Source organism: Carassius gibelio, chromosome B22 (genome assembly GCF_023724105.1).
Source record: "Carassius gibelio isolate Cgi1373 ecotype wild population from Czech Republic chromosome B22, carGib1.2-hapl.c, whole genome shotgun sequence".
NCBI classification, from domain to species: Eukaryota; Metazoa; Chordata; class Actinopteri; order Cypriniformes; family Cyprinidae; genus Carassius; species Carassius gibelio.
The window spans coordinates 46,038,034-46,055,533 of NC_068417.1; the positions used below are offsets into that span (position 1 = coordinate 46,038,034).

At 39.2% G+C, this 17,500-nt stretch overlaps 4 non-coding genes across 4 annotated transcripts; all 4 read right to left on the bottom strand.

Annotated features, from left to right (window-relative positions):
* Positions 1–3,777: 3,777 nt before the first annotated feature.
* LOC128007650 (5S ribosomal RNA) lies at positions 3,778–3,896 on the bottom strand. Its single transcript, XR_008179405.1, has one exon. It is a non-coding gene; the product is annotated as a 5S ribosomal RNA (ribosomal RNA).
* Positions 3,897–4,122: 226 nt separating this feature from the next.
* On the bottom strand, positions 4,123–4,241 carry LOC127998335 (5S ribosomal RNA). The gene has a single exon (XR_008171178.1). It is a non-coding gene; the product is annotated as a 5S ribosomal RNA (ribosomal RNA).
* A 358-nt stretch (positions 4,242–4,599) lies between these two features.
* Positions 4,600–4,718, bottom strand: LOC128007651 (5S ribosomal RNA). Its single transcript, XR_008179406.1, has one exon. It is a non-coding gene; the product is annotated as a 5S ribosomal RNA (ribosomal RNA).
* An 8,248-nt stretch (positions 4,719–12,966) lies between these two features.
* On the bottom strand, positions 12,967–13,085 carry LOC127994729 (5S ribosomal RNA). Its single transcript, XR_008167701.1, has one exon. It is a non-coding gene; the product is annotated as a 5S ribosomal RNA (ribosomal RNA).
* Between the last annotated feature and the right edge of the window lie 4,415 nt (positions 13,086–17,500).

Below are 17,500 nucleotides of genomic sequence, written 5' to 3' on the forward strand. Positions count from 1 at the left end.
AACGTTTTTAGGATTTCTCAGAGGGCAGGCTTCAAGTATAACTCGTTTGAAGTAATGGTGCTTCATATAACATTATCCAGAGAAACCAATGTTAATGATAAATCCCCTGTTATGGTTGTACTGGCTACTCTATACAGGCCACCAGGGCACCATACAGACTTTATTAAAGAGTTTGGTGATTTTACATCCGAGTTAGTTCTGGCTGCAGATAAAGTCTTAACAGTTGGTGATTTTATTATCCATGTCGATAATGAAAAAGACGCATTGAGATCAGCATTTATAGACATTCTGAACTCTATTGGTGTTAGACAACATGTTTCAGGACCTACTCATTGTCGAAATCATACTCTAGATTTAATACTGTCACATGGAATTGATGTTGATAGTGTTGAAATTATTCAGCCAAGTGATGATATCTCAGATCATTATTTAGTTATGTGTAAACTTCATATAGCCAAAATTGTAAATTCTACTTCTTGTTACAAGTATCGAAGAACCATCACTTCTACCACAAAAGACTGCTTTTTAAGTTATCTTCCTGATGTATCCGAATTCCTTAGCATATTCAAAACCTCAGAACAACTTGATGATGTAACAGAAACTAAGGACTCTCTCTTTTCTAGCACTTTAAATACAGTTGCTCCTTTACGCTTAAGGAAGGTTAAGGAAAACAGTTTGACACCATGGTATAATGAGCATACTCGCACCCTAAAGAGAGCAGCCCGAAAAATGGAGCGCAGCTAGAGGAAAACAAAACTAGAGGTATTTCGTATTGCTTGGTGGGAAAGTAGCATATCCTTTAGAAAAGCATTTAAAACTGCTAGATCTGATTACTTTTCTTCTCTTTTAGAAGAAAACAAACATAACCCCAGGTATTTATTCAATACAGTGGCTAAATTAACGAAAAATAAAGCCTCAACAAGTGTTGACATTTCCCAACACCACAACAGTAATGACTTTATGAACTACTTTACTTCTAAAATCGATACTATTAGAGATAAAATTGCAACCATTCAGCCGTCAGCTACAGTATCACATCAGACAGTGCACTATAGACCCCCTGAGGAACAGTTCCACTCATTCTCTACTATAGGAGAGGAAGAATTGTATAAACTTGTTAAATCATTTAAACCAACAACATGTATGTTAGACCCTATACCATCTAAGCTCTTAAAAGAGGTGCTTCCAGAAGTCATAGGTCCTCTTCTGACTATTATTAATTCCTCATTGTCATTAGGATATGTCCCCAAAACCTTCAAACTGGCTGTTATTAAGCCTCTCATAAAAAAGCCACAACTTGACCCCAGAGAACTTGTTAGTTATAGACCAATCTCGAATCTCCCTTTTCTGTCCAAGATACTAGAAAAGGTGGTATCCTCACAATTATATTCCTTCTTAGAGAATAATGGTATATGTGAGGATTTCCAGTCAGGATTTAGACCGTATCATAGTACTGAGACTGCTCTCCTTAGAGTTACAAATGATCTGCTCTTATCATCTGATCATGGGTGTATCTCTCTATTAGTTTTATTGGATCTTAGTGCTGCGTTTGACACAATTGACCACAACATTCTTTTGCACAGACTTGAACACTTTGTTGGCATCAGTGGAAGAGCATTAGCATGGTTTAAATCGTACTTATATGACCGCCATCAGTTCGTAGCAGTGAATGAAGATGTATCATATCGATCACAAGTGCAGTATGGAGTACCTCAAGGCTGAGTACTAGGGCCGCTGCTCTTCACGCTTTATATGTTACCCTTGGGAGATATCATCAGGAAACATGGTGTTAGCTTTCACTGTTATGCTGATGATACGCAGCTCTATATTTCCTCGCAGCCTGGTGAAACACACCAATTTGAAAAACTAATGGAATGCATAGTCGATATAAAAAATTGGATGACGAGTAATTTCTTACTGCTAAATTCAGAAAAAACAGAGGTGTTAATCATAGGGCCTAAAAACTCTGCTTGTAATAACCTAGAACACTGTCTAAGACTTGATGGTTGCTCTGTCAATTCTTCGTCATCAGTTAGGAACCTAGGTGTGCTACTTGATCGCAATCTTTCCTTAGAAAGACACGTTTCTAGCATTTGTAAAACTGCATTTTTCCATCTAAAAAATATATCTAAATTACGGCCTATGCTCTCAATGTCAAATGCAGAAATTTTAATCCATGCATTTATGACTTCAAGGTTAGACTATTGTAATGCTTTATTGGGTGGTTGTTCTGCACGCTTGGTAAACAAACTACAGCTAGTCCAAAATGCAGCAGCAAGAGTTCTTACTAGAACCAGGAAGTATGACCATATTAGCCCGGTCCTGTTCACACTGCACTGGCTCCCTATCAAACATCGTATAGATTTTAAAATATTGCTTATTACTTATAAAGCCCTGAATGGTTTAGCACCTCAGTATTTGAATGAGCTCCTTTTACATCATACTCCTCTCCGTCCGCTACGTTCTCAAAACTCAGGCAATTTGATAATACCTAGAATATCAAAATCAACTGCGGGCGGCAGATCCTTTTCCTATTTGGCGCCTAAACTATGGAATAACCTACCTAACATTGTTCGGGAGGCAGACACACTCTTGCAGTTTAAATCTAGATTAAAGACCCGTCTCTTTAACCTGGCATACACATAAAATACTAATATGCTTTTAATATCCAAATCCGTTAAAGGATTTTTAGGCTGCATTAATTAGGTAAACCGGAACCGGAAACACTTCACATAACACCGTACTTTCTACATCATTAGAAGAATGGCATCTACGCTAATATTTGTCTGTTTCTCTCTTGTTCCGAGGTCACCGTGGCCACGAGATCCAGTCTGTGTCCAGATCAGAGGGTCACTGCAGTCACCCGGATCCAGTACGTATCCAGACCAGATGGTGGATCAGCACCTAGAAAGGACCTCTACTGCCCTGAAAGACAGCGGAGACCAGGACAACTAGAGCCCCAGATACAGATCCCCTGTAAAGACCTTGTCTCAGAGGAGCACCAGGACAAGACCACAGGAAACAGATGATTCTTCTGCACAATCTGACTTTGCTGCAGCCTGGAATTGAACTACTGGTTTTCGTCTGGTCAGAGGAGAACTGACCCCCCAACTGAGCCTGGTTTCTCCCAAGGTTTTTTTCTCCATTCTGTCACCGATGGAGTTTCGGTTCCTTGCCGCTGTCGCCTCTGGCTTGCTTAGTTGGGGTCACTTCATCTACAGCGATATCATTGACTTGATTGCAAATAAAAACAGACACTATTTCAACTGAACAGATATGACATAGCTGAATTCAATGATGAACTGCCTTTAACTATCATTTTGCATTATTGAGACACTGTTTTCCAAATGAATGTTGTTCAGTGCTTTGACGCAATGTATTTTGTTTAAAGCACTATATAAATAAAGGTGATTGATTGATTGATTGAAGAGAGGGCTATTTAAAGAACAGCCAATCTTATCGCCAGTACATTATATAAGTAGGAAAGAAAACCCAAAAGCTTAAAGCACCTGGTATTCCTAGGCAGACTCTCATAAAAGTACTAACCAGACCTAAACCTGCTAAGATTCAGAGATCGGGCATTGACTCTTTTTTTTTTTTTAATGAAAGATTATTATATAATTTGTGAAATTTTCCAAAAAGATTAAAGCACCTGGTATTCCCAGGCAGTCTCCCATCCATGTACTAACCAGGCCCAAACCTGCTAATATTCAGAGATCGGGCATTGACTCTATTTTTTGGCAAAATTATTATATACTAAGTGAAAAATGTCCAAAAAGCTTACAGCACCTGGTATTCCCAGGCGGTCTCCCATCCAAGTACTAACCAGGCCCAAACCTGCTTAGCTTCCGAGATCAGACGAGATCGGGCATAGCCAGGTTGGTATGGCCGTAAGCGAAGTCTGCTGCAAAGAAAGGGCTATTTAAAGACCAGCCAATCTTATTGCCATTACATTATATAAGTAGGAAAGAAACCCCAAAAGCTTAAAGCACCTGGTATTCCTAGGCAGTCTCTCATAAAAGTCCATGTACTAACCAGGCCCAAACCTGCAAATATTCAGAGATCGGCATTGACTCTATTTTTTGGCAAAATTATTATATACTAAGTGAAAAATGTCCAAAAAGCTTACAGCACCTGGTATTCCCAGGCGGTCTCCCATCCAAGTACTAACCAGGCCCAAACCTGCTTAGCTTCCGAGATCAGACAAGATCGGGCATAGCCAGGTTGGTATGGCCGTAAGCAAAGTCTGCTGCAAAGAGAGGGCTATTTAAAGACCAGCCAATCTTATCGCCAGTACATTATATAAAGTAGGAAAGAAAACCCAAAAGCTTAAAGCACCTGGTATTCCTAGGCAGTCTCTCATCAAAGTACTAACCAGACCTAAACCTGCTAAGATTCAGAGATCGGGCATTGACTCAATTTTTTGGCAAAATTATTATATACTAAGTGAAAAATGTCCAAAAGCTTACAGCACCTGGTATTCCCAGGCAGTCTCCCATCCATGTACTAACCAGGCCCAAACCTGCTAATATTCAGAGATAGGGCATTGACTCTATTTTTTGGCAAAATTATTATATACTAAGTGAAAAATGTCCAAAAAGCTTACAGCACCTGGTATTCCCAGGCGGTCTCCCATCCAAGTACTAACCAGGCCCAAACCTGCTTAGCTTCCGAGATCAGACGAGATCGGGCATAGCCAGGTTGGTATGGCCGTAAGCGAAGTCTGCTGCAAAGAGTGCTTCTGAAGAAGTGGTGCTGCTCTTCTGTCTAGAAATATGGCAAATAGTCTTAGTGTTTATACTTGACTAACTGGGGCCCAGGTCAGGAAGCAGACAGACTGGCTAAACCGACCGTCTGCTAGCTGCCTCCCGTCACAGAGGTCAGTTAATTCTCAGCACATAGAGACTCTTTCACCTAGATATCACACTATAGAGACTGTGTCTGTTCCCCGAACTAGAAAATACAAAAAATGTCCAAACCAAGTTAAGGTTAACAATTTAATTGAGGTTCAACAAATAAAAAACAAATGCAATATGGATAAACAAATGATAAAGATTGGCTTATTGAAAATCAGATCCATTTCTACGAAAACACTTTTTGTAAATAATATGATAACTGATCATAATATAGATGTGCTCTGTTTGACAGAAACTTGGCTAAAACCTGATGATTACATTATTTTAAATGAGTCCACCCCCCAAGATTACTGTTATAAACATGAGCCGAGTTTAAAAGGCAAAGGGGGAGGAGTTGCTTCAATTTATAACAACGTTTTTAGGATTTCTCAGAGGGCAGGCTTCAAGTATAACTCGTTTGAAGTAATGGTGCTTCATATAACATTATCCAGAGAAACCAATGTTTCCAATGGCCACCAGGGCACCATACAGACTTTATTAAAGAGTTTGGTGATTTTACATCCGAGTTAGTTCTGGCTGCAGATAAAGTCTTAATAGTTGGTGATTTTAATATCCATGTCGATAATGAAAAAGACGCATTGGGATCAGCATTTATAGACATTCTGAACTCTATTGTTGTTAGACAACATGTTTCAGGACCTACTCATTGTCGAAATCATACTCTAGATTTAATACTGTCACATGGAATTGATGTTGATAGTGTTGAAATTATTCAGCCAAGTGATGATATCTCAGATCATTATTTAGTTCTGTGTAAACTTCATATAGCCAAAATTGTAAATTCTACTTCTTGTTACAAGTATCGAAGAACCATCACTTCTATCACAAAAGACTGCTTTTTAAGTTATCTTCCTGATGTATCCAAATTCCTTAGCATATCCAAAACCTCAGAACAACTTGATGATGTAACAGAAACTATGGACTCTCTCTTTTCTAGCACTTTAAATACAGTTGCTCCTTTACGCTTAAGGAAGGTTAAGGAAAACAGTTTGACACCATGGTATAATGAGCATACTCGCACCCTAAAGAGAGCAGCCCGAAAAATGGAGCGCAGCTGGAGGAAAACAAAACTAGAGGTATTTCGTATTGCTTGGCGGGAAAGTAGCATATCCTATAGAAAAGCATTAAAACCTGCTAGATCTGATTACTTTTCTTCTCTTTTAGAAGAAAACAAACATAACCCCAGGTATTTATTCAATACAGTGGCTAAATTAACGAAAAATAAAGCCTCAACAAGTGTTGACATTTCCCAACACCACAACAGTAATGACTTTATGAACTACTTTACTTCTAAAATCGATACTATTAGAGATAAAATTGCAACCATTCAGCCGTCAGCTACCGTATCACATCAGACAGTGCACTATAGACCCCCTGAGGAACAGTTCCACTCATTCTCTACTATAGGAGAGGAAGAATTGTATAAACTTGTTAAATCATTTAAACCAACAACATGTATGTTAGACCCTATACCATCTAAGCTCTTAAAAGAGGTGCTTCCAGAAGTCATAGGTCCTCTTCTGACTATTATTAATTCCTCATTGTCATTAGGATATGTCCCCAAAACCTTCAAACTGGCTGTTATTAAGCCTCTCATAAAAAAGCCACAACTTGACCCCAGAGAACTTGTTAGTTATAGACCAATCTCGAATCTCCCTTTTCTGTCCAAGATACTAGAAAAGGTGGTATCCTCACAATTATATTCCTTCTTAGAGAATAATGGTATATGTGAGGATTTCCAGTCAGGATTTAGACCGTATCATAGTACCGAGACTGCTCTCCTTAGAGTTACAAATGATCTGCTCTTATCATCTGATCGTGGGTGTATCTCTCTATTAGTTTTATTGGATCTTAGTGCTGCGTTTGACACAATTGACCACAACATTCTTTTGCATAGACTTGAACACTTTGTTGGCATCAGTGGAAGTGCATTAGCATGGTTTAAATCGTACTTATATGACCGCCATCAGTTCGTAGCAGTGAATGAAGATGTATCATATCGATCACAAGTGCAGTATGGAGTACCTCAAGGCTCAGTACTAGGGCCGCTACTCTTCACGCTTTATATGTTTGGGAGATATCATCAGGAAACATGGTGTTAGCTTTCACTGTTATGCTGATGATACGCAGCTCTATATTTCCTCGCAGCCTGGTGAAACACACCAATTTGAAAAACTAATGGAATGCATAGTCGATATAAAAAATTGGATGACGAGTAATTTCTTACTGCTAAATTCAGAAAAAAACAGAGGTGTTAATCATAGGGCCTAAAAACTCTGCTTGTAATAACCTAGAACACTGTCTAAGACTTGATGGTTGCTCTGTCAATTCTTCGTCATCAGTTAGGAACCTAGGTGTGCTACTTGATCGCAATCTTTCCTTAGAAAGACACGTTTCTAGCATTTGTAAAACTGCATTTTTCCATCTCAAAAATATATCTAAATTACGGCCTATGCTCTCAATGTCAAATGCAGAAATTTTAATCCATGCATTTATGACTTCAAGGTTAGACTATTGTAATGCTTTATTGGGTGGTTGTTCTGCACGCTTGGTAAACAAACTACAGCTAGTCCAAAATGCAGCAGCAAGAGTTCTTACTAGAACCAGGAAGTATGACCATATTAGCCCGGTCCTGTCCACACTGCACTGGCTCCCTATCAAACATCGTATAGATTTAAAAATATTGCTTATTACTTATAAAGCCCTGAATGGTTTAGCACCTCAGTATTTGAATGAGCTCCTTTTACATTATACTCCTCTACGTCCGCTACGTTCTCAAAACTCAGGCAATTGGATAATACCTAGAATATCAAAATCAACTGCGGGCGGCAGATCCTTTTCCTATTTGGCGCCTAAACTCTGGAATAACCTACCTAACATTGTTCGGGAGGCAGACACACTCTTGCAGTTTAAATCTAGATTAAAGACCCATCTCTTTAACCTGGCATACACATAACATACTAATATGCTTTTAATATCCAAATCCGTTAAAGGATTTTTAGGCTGCATTAATTAGGTAAACCGGAACCGGAAACACTTCACATAACACCGTACTTTCTACATCATTAGAAGAATGGCATCTACGCTAATATTTGTCTGTTTCTCTCTTGTTCCGAGGTCACCGTGGCCACGAGATCCAGTCTGTGTCCAGATCAGAGGGTCACTGCAGTCACCCGGATCCAGTACGTATCCAGACCAGATGGTGGATCAGCACCTAGAAAGGACCTCTACTGCCCTGAAAGACAGCGGAGACCAGGACAACTAGAGCCCCAGATACAGATCCCCTGTAAAGACCTTGTCTCAGAGGAGCACCAGGACAAGACCACAGGAAACAGATGATTCTTCTGCACAATCTGACTTTGCTGCAGCCTGGAATTGAACTACTGGTTTTCGTCTGGTCAATCAATCAATCAATCACCTTTATTTATATAGTGCTTTAAACAAAATACATTGCGTCAAAGCACTGAACAACATTCATTTGGAAAACAGTGTCTCAATAATGCAAAATGATAGTTAAAGGCAGTTCATCATTGAATTCAGTTATGTCATCTCTGTTCAGTTGAAATAGTGTCTGTTTTTATTTGCAATCAAGTCAATGATATCGCTGTAGATGAAGTGACCCCAACTAAGCAAGCCAGAGGCGACAGCGGCAAGGAACCGAAATTCCATCGGTGACAGAATGGAGAAAAAAAACCTTGGGAGAAACCAGGCTCAGTTGGGGGGTCAGTTCTCCTCTGACCAGACGAAAACCAGTAGTTCAATTCCAGGCTGCAGCAAAGTCAGATTGTGCAGAAGAATCATCCGTTTCCTGTGGTCTTGTCCTGGTCTTGAACTTGTGATCGATATGATACATCTTCATTCACTGCTACGAACTGATGGCGGTCATATAAGTACGATTTAAACCATGCTAATGCACTTCCACTGATGCCAACAAAGTGTTCAAGTCTATGCAAAAGAATGTTGTGGTCAATTGTGTCAAACGCAGCACTAAGATCCAATAACACTAATAGAGAGATACACCCACGATCAGATGATAAGAGCAGATCATTTGTAACTCTAAGGAGAGCAGTCTCAGTACTATGATACGGTCTAAATCCTGACTGGAAATCCTCACATATACCATTATTCTCTAAGAAGGAATATAATTGTGAGGATACCACCTTTTCTAGTATCTTGGACAGAAAAGGGAGATTCGAGATTGGTCTATAATTAACAAGTTCTCTGGGGTCAAGTTGTGGCTTTTTTATGAGAGGCTTAATAACAGCCAGTTTGAAGGTTTTGGGGACATATCCTAATGACAATGAGGAATTAATAATAGTCAGAAGAGGACCTATGACTTCTGGAAGCACCTCTTTTAGGAGCTTAGATGGTATAGGGTCTAACATACATGTTGTTGGTTTAGATGATTTAACAAGTTTATACAATTCTTCCTCTCCTATAGTAGAGAATGAGTGGAACTGTTCCTCAGGGGGTCTATAGTGCACTGTCTGATGTGATACTGTAGCTGACGGCTGAATGGTTGCAATTTTATCTCTAATAGTATCGATTTTAGAAGTAAAGTAGTTCATAAAGTCATTACTGTTGTGGTGTTGGGAAATGTCAACACTTGTTGAGGCTTTATTTTTCGTTAATTTAGCCACTGTATTGAATAAATACCTGGGGTTATGTTTGTTTTCTTCTAAAAGAGAAGAAAAGTAATCAGATCTAGCAGTTTTAAATGCTTTTCTATAGGATATGCTACTTTCCCGCCAAGCAATACGAAATACCTCTAGTTTTGTTTTCCTCCAGCTGCGCTCCATTTTTCGGGCTGCTCTCTTTAGGGTGCGAGTATGCTCATTATACCATGGTGTCAAACTGTTTTCCTTAACCTTCCTTAAGCGTAAAGGAGCAACTGTATTTAAAGTGCTAGAAAAGAGAGAGTCCTTAGTTTCTGTTACATCATCAAGTTGTTCTGAGGTTTTGAATATGCTAAGGAATTCGGATACATCAGGAAGATAACTTAAAAAGCAGTCTTTTGTGGTAGAAGTGATGGTTCTTCGATACTTGTAACAAGAAGTAGAATTTACAATTTTGGCTATATGAAGTTTACACAGAACTAAATAATGATCTGAGATATCATCACTTGGCTGAATAATTTCAACACTATCAACATCAATTCCATGTGACAGTATTAAATCTAGAGTATGATTTCGACAATGAGTAGGTCCTGAAACATGTTGTCTAACACCAATAGAGTTCAGAATGTCTATAAATGCTGATCCCAATGCATCTTTTTCATTATCGACATGGATATTAAAATCACCAAGTATTAAGACTTTATCTGCAGCCAGAACTAACTCGGATGTAAAATCACCAAACTCTTTAATAAAGTCTGTATGGTGCCCTGGTGGCCTGTATACAGTAGCCAGTACAAACATAACAGGGGATTTATCATTAACATTGGTTTCTCTGGATAATGTTATATGAAGCACCATTACTTCAAACGAGTTATACTTGAAGCCTGCCCTCTGAGAAATCCTGTAAACGTTGTTATAAATTGAAGCAACTCCTCCCCCTTTGCCTTTTAGACGCGGCTCGTGTTTATAACAATAATCTTGGGGGGTGGACTCATTTAAAATAATGTAATCATCAGGTTTTAGCCAAGTTTCTGTCAAACAGAGCACATCTATATTATGATCAGTTATCATATTATTTACAAAAAGTGTTTTCGTAGAAATGGATCTGATATTCAATAAGCCAATCTTTATCATTTGTTTATCCATATTGCATTTGTTTTTTATTTGTTGAACCTCAATTAAATTGTTAACCTTAACTTGGTTTGGACATTTTTTGTATTTTCTAGTTCGGGGAACAGACACAGTCTCTATAGTGTGATATCTAGGTGAAAGAGTCTCTATGTGCTGAGAATTAACTGACCTCTGTGACGGGAGGCAGCTAGCAGACGGTCGGTTTAGCCAGTCTGTCTGCTTCCTGACCTGGGCCCCAGTTAGTCAAGTATAAACACTAAGACTATGTGCCATATTTCTAGACAGAAGAGCAGCACCACCCCAGGAGGGATGAAGACCATCTCTTTTAAACAGGTCAGGTCTGCCCCAAAAGCTCGTCCAATTGTCTATGAAACCTATGTTATTCTGTGGGCACCACTTAGACATCCAGCCATTGAGTGATGACAATCTGCTATGCATCTCGTCACCACGGTAAGCAGGGAGGGGACCAGAGCATATTACAGTGTCTGACATCGTGCTTGCAAGTTCACACACCTCTTTAAAGTTATTTTTAGTTATTTCCGACTGGCGAAGTCGAACATCATTAGCGCCGGCATGAATAACAATCTTACTGTATTTACGCTTAGCATTAGCCAGCACTTTTAAATTTGCCAAGATGTCAGGCGCTCTGGCTCCCGGTAAACATTTGACTATGGTGGCTGGTGTCTCTATATTCACGTTCCGTACAATAGAATCACCAATAACTAGAGCACTTTCATCAGGTTTCTCAGTGGGTGCATCACTGAGTGGGGAGAACCTGTTTGATGTTTTGATCGGAACAGAAGAGCAGTGTTTTGACCCACGACTATGCTGCCTCACCGTCACCCAGTTGCCCTGCTGCAGGGGCTCTGCTGGAACCGGACAATGTACAGGAATCCCTGAGCTAGACGCATCCAAAGCCATATCTAGAGCCCTAACATTCTTACTGTCCTCAATTAAAGTTTGGATGCGTGTCTCTAATTCTGAAATCTTCTCTGTCAGCCTAACTATTTCCCTGCATTTATCACATGTGAATCCCTAATCAGCGACAGAGATAGATAAACTGTACATGTGGCAAGAGGTGCAAATAACAATTGTAGAAGAAGCCATTACTCACCGTGCTTGATGAAATATTCTTAATGCGGTTGTTTGATGAACTTGTGGAAAACTGCAGCGTGAGAGAGGAGAGGAGAAAAGAAAACGCTAATGACAAGCTAACGAGTGCTAACGCTTTGCAGGTGTACTGCAGTCACGGAAGAGTGAACGATCAAAGTTAATCTGATAAGATTGATCGATAATATCAGAAATATGGTGTGAATTAAGTTATATTTTACAATATAAAAAACAAACAAACAGACAGTGATAGTAAGAAAGATTATAGAGAAAAAAAATAAAAATAAAATAAAAACAGCTACACAGAGCTATGATTAGCTACAGAAGGCCAACAGGAAGTAGAGAAAACACTGTCCAACTCCTCTGGTCAGAGGAGAACTGACCCCCCAACTGAGCCTGGTTTCTCCCAAGGTTTTTTTCTCCATTCTGTCACCGATGGAGTTTCGGTTCCTTGCCGCTGTCGCCTCTGGCTTGCTTAGTTGAGGTCACTTCATCTACAGCGATATCATTGACTTGATTGCAAATAAAAACAGACACTATTTCAACTGAACAGAGATGACATAGCTGAATTCAATGATGAACTGCCTTTAACTATCATTTTGCATTATTGAGACACTGTTTTCCAAATGAATGTTGTTCAGTGCTTTGACGCAATGTATTTTGTTTAAAGCACTATATAAATAAAGGTGATTGATTGATTGATTGAAGAGAGGGCTATTTAAAGAACAGCCAATCTTATCGCCAGTACATTATATAAGTAGGAAAGAAAACCCAAAAGCTTAAAGCACCTGGTATTCCTAGGCAGTCTCTCATAAAAGTACTAACCAGACCTAAACCTGCTAAGATTCAGAGATCGGGCATTGACTTTTTTTTTTTTTTTTTTATGAAAGATTATTATATAATTCGTGAAATTTTCCAAAAAGATTAAAGCACCTGGTATTCCCAGGCAGTCTCCCATCCATGTACTAACCAGGCCCAAACCTGCAAATATTCAGAGATCGGCATTGACTCTATTTTTTGGCAAAATTATTATATACTAAGTGAAAAATGTCCAAAAAGCTTACAGCACCTGGTATTCCCAGGCAGTCTCCCATCCATGTACTAACCAGGCCCAAACCTGCTAATATTCAGAGATCGGCATTGACTCTATTTTTTGGCAAAATTATTATATACTAAGTGAAAAATTTCCAAAAAGCTTACAGCACCTGGTATTCCCAGGCGGTCTCCCATCCAAGTACTAACCAGGCCCAAACCTGCTTAGCTTCCGAGATCAGACGAGATCGGGCAAAGCCAGGTTGGTATGGCCGTAAGCGAAGTCTGCTGCAAAGAGTGCTGCTGAAGAAGTGGTGCTGCTCTTCTGTCTAGAAATATGGCAAATAGTCTTAGTGTTTATACTTGACTAACTGGGGCCCAGGTCAGGAAGCAGACAGACTGGCTAAACCGACCGTCTGCTAGCTGCCTCCCGTCACAGAGGTCAGTTAATTCTCAGCACATAGAGACTCTTTCACCTAGATATCACACTATAGAGACTGTGTCTGTTCCCCGAACTAGAAAATACAAAAAATGTCCAAACCAAGTTAAGGTTAACAATTTAATTGAGGTTCAACAAATAAAAAACAAATGCAATATGGATAAACAAATGATAAAGATTGGCTTATTGATTATCAGATCCATTTCTACGAAAACACTTTTTGTAAATAATATGATAACTGATCATAATATAGATGTGCTCTGTTTGACAGAAACTTGGCTAAAACCTGATGATTACATTATTTTAAATGAGTCCACCCCCCAAGATTACTGTTATAAACATGAGCCGCGTTTAAAAGGCAAAGGGGGAGGAGTTGCTTCAATTTATAACAACGTTTTTAGGATTTCTCAGAGGGCAGGCTTCAAGTATAACTCGTTTGAAGTAATGGTGCTTCATATAACATTATCCAGAGAAACCAATGTTAATGATAAATCCCCTGTTATGTTTGTACTGGCTACTGTATACAGGCCACCAGGGCACCATACAGACTTTATTAAAGAGTTTGGTGATTTTACATCCGAGTTAGTTCTGGCTGCAGATAAAGTCTTAATAGTTGGTGATTTTAATATCCATGTCGATAATGAAAAAGACGCATTGGGATCAGCATTTATAGACATTCTGAACTCTATTGGTGTTAGACAACATGTTTCAGGACCTACTCATTGTCGAAATCATACTCTAGATTTAATACTGTCACATGGAATTGATGTTGATAGTGTTGAAATTATTCAGCCAAGTGATGATATCTCAGATCATTATTTAGTTCTGTGTAAACTTCATATAGCCAAAATTGTAAATTCTACTTCTTGTTACAAGTATCGAAGAACCATCACTTCTACCACAAAAGACTGCTTTTTAAGTTATCTTCCTGATGTATCCAAATTCCTTAGCATATCCAAAACCTCAGAACAACTTGATGATGTAACAGAAACTATGGACTCTCTCTTTTCTAGCACTTTAAATACAGTTGCTCCTTTACGCTTAAGGAAGGTTAAGGAAAACAGTTTGACACCATGGTATAATGAGCATACTCGCACCCTAAAGAGAGCAGCCAGAAAAATGGAGCGCAGCTGGAGGAAAACAAAACTAGAGGTATTTCGTATTGCTTGGCGGGAAAGTAGCATATCCTATAGAAAAGCATTAAAACCTGCTAGATCTGATTACTTTTCTTCTCTTTTAGAAGAAAACAAACATAACCCCAGGTATTTATTCAATACAGTGGCTAAATTAACGAAAAATAAAGCCTCAACAAGTGTTGACATTTCCCAACACCACAACAGTAATGACTTTATGAACTACTTTACTTCTAAAATCGATAGTATTAGAGATAAAATTGCAACCATTCAGCCGTCAGCTACCGTATCACATCAGACAGTGCACTATAGACCCCCTGAGGAACAGTTCCACTCATTCTCTACTATAGGAGAGGAAGAATTGTATAAACTTGTTAAATCATTTAAACCAACAACATGTATGTTAGACTCTTAAAAGAGGTGCTTCCAGAAGTCATAGGTCCTCTTCTGACTATTATTAATTCCTCATTGTCATTAGGATATGTCCCCAAAACCTTCAAACTGGCTGTTATTAAGCCTCTCATAAAAAAGCCACAACTTGACCCCAGAGAACTTGTTAGTTATAGACCAATCTCGAATCTCCCTTTTCTGTCCAAGATACTAGAAAAGGTGGTATCCTCACAATTATATTCCTTCTTAGAGAATAATGGTATATGTGAGGATTTCCAGTCAGGATTTAGACCGTATCATAGTACTGAGACTGCTCTCCTTAGAGTTACAAATGATCTGCTCTTATCATCTGATCGTGGGTGTATCTCTCTATTAGTTTTATTGGATCTTAGTGCTGCGTTTGACACAATTGACCACAACATTCTTTTGCATAGACTTGAACACTTTGTTGGCATCAGTGGAAGTGCATTTGCATGGTTTAAATCGTACTTATATGACCGCCATCAGTTCGTAGCAGTGAATGAAGATGTATCATATCGATCACAAGTGCAGTATGGAGTACCTCAAGGCTCAGTACTAGGGCCGCTACTCTTCACGCTTTATATGTTACCCTTGGGAGATATCATCAGGAAACATGGTGTTAGCTTTCACTGTTATGCTGATGATACGCAGCTCTATATTTCCTCGCAGCCTGGTGAAACACACCAATTTGAAAAACGAATGGAATGCATAGTCGATATAAAAAATTGGATGACGAGTAATTTCTTACTGCTAAATTCAGAAAAAACAGAGGTGTTAATCATAGGGCCTAAAAACTCTGCTTGTAATAACCTAGAACACTGTCTAAGACTTGATGGTTGCTCTGTCAATTCTTCGTCATCAGTTAGGAACCTAGGTGTGCTACTTGATCGCAATCTTTCCTTAGAAAGACACGTTTCTAGCATTTGTAAAACTGCATTTTTCCATCTCAAATATATATCTAAATTACGGCCTATGCTCTCAATGTCAAATGCAGAAATGTTAATCCATGCATTTATGACTTCAAGGTTAGACTATTGTAATGCTTTATAGGGTGGTTGTTCTGCACGCTTGGTAAACAAACTACAGCTAGTCCAAAATGCAGCAGCAAGAGTTCTTACTAGAACCAGGAAGTATGACCATATTAGCCCGGTCCTGTCCACACTGCACTGGCTCCCTATCAAACATCGTATAGATTTTAAAATATTGCTTATTACTTATAAAGCCCTGAATGGTTTAGCACCTCTGTATTTGAATGAGCTCCTTTTACATTATACTCCTCTACGTCCGCTACGTTCTCAAAACTCAGGCAATTTGATAATACCTAGAATATCAAAATCAACTGCGGGCGGCAGATCCTTTTCCTATTTGGCGCCTAAACTCTGGAATAACCTACCTAACATTGTTCGGGAGGCAGACACACTCTTGCAGTTTAAATCTAGATTAAAGACCCATCTCTTTAACCTGGCATACACATAACATACTAATATGCTTTTAATATCCAAATCCGTTAAAGGATTTTTAGGCTGCATTAATTAGGTAAACCGGAACCGGAAACACTTCACATAACACCGTACTTTCTACATCATTAGAAGGATGGCATCTACACTAATATTTGTCTGTTTCTCTCTTGTTCCGAGGTCACCGTGGCCACGAGATCCAGTCTGTGTCCAGATCAGAGGGTCACTGCAGTCACCCGGATCCAGTATGTATCCAGACCAGATGGTGGATCAGCACCTAGAAAGGACCTCTACTGCCCTGAAAGACAGCAGAGACCAGGACAACTAGAGCCCCAGATACAGATCCCCTGTAAAGACCTTGTCTCAGAGGAGCACCAGGACAAGACCACAGGAAACAGATGATTCTTCTGCACAATCTGACTTTGCTGCAGCCTGGAATTGAACTACTGGTTTTCGTCTGGTCAGAGGAGAACTGACCCCCCAACTGAGCCTGGTTTCTCCCAAGGTTTTTTTCTCCATTCTGTCACCGATGGAGTTTCGGTTCCTTGCCGCTGTCGCCTCTGGCTTGCTTAGTTGGGGTCACTTCATCTACAGCGATATCATTGACTTGATTGCAAATAAAAACAGACACTATTTCAACTGAACAGAGATGACATAGCTGAATTCAATGATGAACTGCCTTTAACTATCATTTTGCATTATTGAGACACTGTTTTCCAAATGAATGTTGTTCAGTGCTTTGACGCAATGTATTTTGTTTAAAGCACTATATAAATAAAGGTGATTGATTGATTGATTGAAGAGAGGGCTATTTAAAGAACAGCCAATCTTATCGCCAGTACATTATATAAGTAGGAAAGAAAACCCAAAAGCTTAAAGCACCTGGTATTCCTAGGCAGTCTCTCATACAAGTACTAACCAGACCTAAACCTGCTAAGATTCAGAGATCGGGCATTGACTCTTTTTTTTTTTTTTTAATGAAAGATTATTATATAATTCGTGAAATTTTCCAAAAAGATTAAAGCACCTGGTATTCCCAGGCAGTCTCCCATCCATGTACTAACCAGGCCCAAACCTGCAAATATTCAGAGATCGGCATTGACTATTTTTTGGCAAAATTATTATATACTAAGTGAAAAATGTCCAAAAAGCTTACAGCACCTGGTATTCCCAGGCGGTCTCCCATCCAAGTACTAACCAGGCCCAAACCTGCTAATATTCAGAGATCGGCATTGACTCTATTTTTTGGCAAAAT